Source organism: Eriocheir sinensis, chromosome 12, assembly GCF_024679095.1.
Source record: "Eriocheir sinensis breed Jianghai 21 chromosome 12, ASM2467909v1, whole genome shotgun sequence".
NCBI classification, from domain to species: domain Eukaryota; kingdom Metazoa; phylum Arthropoda; class Malacostraca; order Decapoda; family Varunidae; genus Eriocheir; species Eriocheir sinensis.
The window spans coordinates 8,823,276-8,828,508 of record NC_066520.1 but is presented as its reverse complement, the minus strand read 5'-3'; positions in this window follow the sequence as shown (position 1 = coordinate 8,828,508).

The following is a 5,233-nucleotide window of genomic DNA, read 5'->3' as shown; positions in this document are numbered from 1 at the left end:
TATGTCTTTCTTGTTGCGATATCTCATCCATTCTTACCACATTTCTTCAGCTTTTTTTTTTTAACCTTATTAGCTGTTTACCTGTCTCCCCTTCCACCTACTCAGCCGTTTCGTCTTCTTTCTCCTCGCCAGTCACTTCTTTTTCCATCGATGTCATCTCGTGTAGGTTGTTTATCTTTTCGTCCCCACCTATATATTTACATCTACTTCATTACTGCCTTTATCTGTTCTAATGTCATCTATACCAGCTTTATACTACATCGAATGAGACAGTTCAAGAGATAAAACAGAGATAAAAAAAAAAATAACTGATCTCTTAGACCTTCACAGTATTGGGATCCAGACTAGAGGTGTATGAAGTACGGAATGCTGTAGAATGTAGACCATCATTGGGCCGTCGTTTCATCGTAACCAGACAACTAAATAACACGGATCTTAGTACTGCTAAAAGACGAGTACAATCATGAGGGTAATGCCTGGAATAGAAAAAAAAAGCGCCGTTGGAAAATTGGACTAGCCTAACACCGCCTATACTCCTTATCGGCGAATTCGTCTAACCTTACCTGCCTCGTCTATTGTATTAGCATTAACCCCACGACTGCCAAGATTGTACCACTTGTCCACCACTCCGTTGATAAATAGCTATATAGTCAATCTTGCCTTTACTTTGCTGATTGTGAAAACTTTTGACGGCTAGCATTACTGTGGGGTCTACTTTTATGAGATACTACTACTATCCAATACTACTACTTCAAGTCTAATACCACCACCAGTACCGCTCCCAACTACAACAACAACAACAGTAATATCAACAACAACACCCGCCAATTCCCGCATGAACGCTAAAGCCTCTGATGTATTTAACCTTTTCAGTTTGTCGCATGTGTCCATTTCAGTCGCTTTCCTTTCTATAGTTGATAATTTAGACCCTAACTGTATACGCGTTTATCTTCATTCATGTATGGCAGCGCGTGCGTTTTATGTGCGTATACATGGAAAGAATAACAGTTAATTGGCCCGAACGATTCACACTTTTTAAATATATTTTTCGACCACTCTGTCCCAAATACGCCAGCTTATGTGCGCAATTAAAACACGCAGCTGCTTTAGCCTAACAATTTACAGAGCTATAGTGTGTGTTTGCTTTACTCTCTCTCTCTCTCTCTCTCTCTCTCTCTCTCTCTCTCTCTCTCTCTCTCTCTCTCTCTCTCTCTCTCTCTCTCTCTCTCTCTCTCTCTCTCTCTCTCTCTCTCTCTCTCTCTCTCTCTCTCTCTCTCTCTCTCTCTCTCTCTCTCTCTCTCTCTCTCTCTCTCTCTCTCTCTTATCCCTATTCCTCTTCCTCTATTTCTTCCTCCTTCTTGTTCTTTTTCTTCTACTCTAAATCATCTTCCTCTGCCTCGTCCTCCTCGTCCTCGTTCTCTCTCTCTCTCAGACACACACATAAAGCCTGACTCCCGTAGCCCCGTAACAAACACTGACACGCAGGCTCTAGAGGATGCGCACACAGCCCCGCCATCAAGCACACTCACGCCCCGGATTCAATAGTAATTGTTTCCACCGATAAAGCTTCTCACACTCCTCTTCCTTCTCCTTCCCTCTCTCTCTCGCTCTTTTCTTTCCCTTAAGCCATTTTTATTAGTCTGTTCCAGTGCATTGTCTAACTCCATTATTCCTCTCTCTCTCTCTCTCTCTCTCTCTCTCTCTCTCTCTCTCTCTCTCTCTCTCTCTCTCTCTCTCTCTCTCTCTCTCTCTCTCTCTCTCTCTCTCTCTCTCTCTCTCTCTCTCTCTCTCTCTCTCTCTCTCTCTCTCTCTCTCTCTCTCTCTCTCTCTCTCTCTCTCTCTCTCTCTCTCTCTCTCTCTCTCTCTCTCTCTCTCTCTCTCTCTCTCTCTCTCTCTCTCTCTCTCTCTCTCTCTCTCTCTCTCTCTCTCTCTCTCTCTCTCTCTCTCTCTCTCTCTCTCTCTCTCTCTCTCTCTCTCTCTCTCTCTCTCTCTCTCTCTCTCTCTCTCTCTCTCTCTCTCTCTCTCTCTCTCTCTCTCTCTCTCTCTCTCTCTCTCTCTCTCTCTCTCTCTCGATCCATTCCCTTTTTCATGATATTTATTGACAATCCTTCCTCTCGTCCTCTCTTCTATTGGTTCTCTTCTCTCACTTTCTTTCTCTGTATCTATCTGTTTCCCTATTTCATGACCTTTCTTTCCAACCCTTCTTTCCCCTTACTCTTGCGTAGCTTTACTTTGTCCTCCTTAAATACCTCTTCCCTCCACTTCCCTCCCCTCCTCCCCCACACGACCCATCTCTTATCCCTCAATCCCCCTCCATTTATAACTCTCTCTTCGCTATCTCTATCACAGTTCCTCTCTCCTCAACTTCCCTCCTGCCGTTCCTTTCCTCCTTCCGTTCCTCGTCACTCCCTCTCCTCTACTCCCTCAATTTCCTTTCATCTCTTGCTCCCTCTCTCCCATCTCTTATCACGGTTACTCTCTCCTCAGCCTCCCTCCCGCCGTTCCTTTTCTCCTTCCGTTCCTCGTCACTCTCTCTCTCTATTACTCCTTTATTCCCGGTTCATCCTTAGCTCCCTTCTCCCCCTCTTTATCACGGTAACTCTCTCCTCAACCTCTCCTTCCACCGTCCCTTCCACCGGTACAGCCACACACACACTCTCAAACACACACACACACACACACACACACACACACACACACACACACACACACACACACGGGAAGGCGCGCAAATGCTTCAGCTACGTGAGACAATCTTAGCCCGACTGTCAGGGGAGAATCTCTAACTCACCGGTGCACGCAACGCCGCGCTACGATACCTCGCTACTGCTTTATGCTTTTGCTTTTGCTTCCGCTTTTGCTCCTCCCTGCCTTGCCTTCCCTTGCCTTGCGTTGCGTTTGCTTACCTGATGTTGCTGCTCTTCAGGCTCACATGTCTATAGAGTAAAAATAAAAAGCTGTTATATTTCTAGCGTTAGCACTACCACGACTACTACTGTTACGGTATTATTACTTCTGCAACTATATACTACTACTAATGCTACTACTACTATTACTACTACTACTACTACTACTACTACTACTACTACTACTACTACTACTACTACTACTACTACTACTACTACTACTACTACTACTACTACTACTACTACTACTACTACTACTACTACTACTACTACTACTACTACTACTACTACTACTACTACTACCAACCTTATCTCTTTTCCTCTCCCTCTATCTCTTTCTCCTTCTTGTCCTATTGCTCTTCTTCCTCCTCCCCGTCGTCCTCGCCCTTGTCGTCCTCCACCTCCTCCTCCTCCTCCTCCTCCTCTTCCTCTTCTTCCTCCTCCTCTTTAACAAGAACGCCCTCTGGCTCTGTAGTTATATGTATGACGCATGATTTATCGTGTGTGTGTGTGTGTGTGTGTGTGTGTGTGTGTGTGTGTGTGTGTGTGTGTGTGTGTGTGTGTGTGTGTGTGTGTGTGTGTGTGTGTGTGTGTGTGTGTGTTGATTCGATGCTATTCATATCGCCATGGGAGGAAATGTTTCAATACGCACAACCTTTGATTAATAATTGTGTCAGAAAACGTTCAAAGTGCGGAGCGTAAGAAAGAGGAAGAGGAGGAGGAGTGGGATGAATATAGACGAAGAGGAAGAAGAAGAAGAAGAAGAAGAAGGCACCCAAGCACTAGACGAGAAATGAAGTGAAAGAAGAACAAAGAAGAAACCGAAATAAAGAAATAAAAAAAAAAAAAACGGAGGTGGACAAGAAGAAAGGAAAATAAAACAAAGAATGGATAGGGAGGACAAAAAGAAGAAAAAAAGAAAAAATAGTGGAAAGACGGGAACAAGAAGAAAAATAAAAAAAAGGAAAGAAAAAGGAAAAAACAACGAAGAAAAAAAATTCGGACGAGAAGAAAAGAAGAAAGGAGGACACAAAGAAAAGGAAAAAAGAAAAAGAATAAAAAAGGAGGAGAGGAGGAAAAGAAGAAAAAGAAAGAAAAGTGGAGGACAAGAAGTTAAAGAAAAAAAGAAAAAGGAGGAGGAAGAGGAGGAGGAGGAGGAGGAGGAAGATTAAAAGAAGAAAAAGAAAAAAAGAGGAGGACAAAAAGTTAAAGAAAAAAAGAAAAAGGAGGAGGAGGAAAAGGAGGAGGAGGAAAAGAAGAAAAAGAAAAAAAAGAGGAGGACAAAAAGTTAAAGAAAAAAAAGAAAAAGGAAGAGGAGGAAGAGGAGGAGGAGGAGGAAAAGGAGGAGGAGAAAAAGAAGAAAATGAAAAAAAGATGGAGTACAAGAAGTTAAAGAAAAAAAAGGAAAAGGAAAAGGAGGAAGAGGAGGAGGAATAGGAAGAGGAGGAGGAGGAGGAGGAGGAAGAGGAGGAGGAGGAAAAGAAGAAAAAGAAAAAAAGGTGGAGGACAAAAAGTTAAAGAAAAAAAAGAAAAACGAAGAGGAGGAGGAGGAGGAGGAGGAGGAGGAGGATGGCGGGGACGGGGACAAAGTGAAACTACCTTTTCCAAATAAACCTTTAGTGAGCCGCGTCGGGAGCGGAATGTGTTGTGTTGTGCAGCGTCTGTGGCTGAAAACAATCTGGGATTCACATTTCGGAGCTCGACTTCCACCCAAACTTTCTTGATGCCCCTCGGCGATTTTATGATTATCAGATTTTTTTTTTTGGTCCTCCCGAATTTTGTGTCTCTTTCCTCCCTAATTTCTTTCGCTTCGTTTACCTCTTCCTCTTCCTTCTGATATTTTTTTCTCTTTCACTATCGTACTTACTGTCTTTTCTCGTCCTTTGTTTTTTTTTTTTTTTTCCTTTTCCTTGTATTCTTTTCCATATTCATTTTCTTTATTTTCTGATTCTTCCTCCGCTTTTCTTCTTTTTTTTCTTCCTTCCTCTTCCTTTATGATTATCAATATTTTCTTTTTTTTGGTCTTCCCGAATTCTGTCTCTCTTTTCTCCCTAATTTCTGTCGCTTCGTTCACCTCTCCTTCTTCCTTCTGATATTGTTTTTTTGTCCTCATTTTTCCTCCGTGATTTCTTCCTCTTCATGCTCTTCTTTCTATTCTCTTTCATATTTTTTTCGTTCATTTTTTTCTTGTCCTTTGTTTCTTTCTTTTTTTTCCTTTTCCTGGTATTCTTTTTCATATTCATTTTCTTTATTTTCTTATTCTTCCTCCGCTTTTCTTCCTTTTTTTCTTCCTTCCTCTTCTTTCTTGTCCTTAGTTTCTTTCTTTT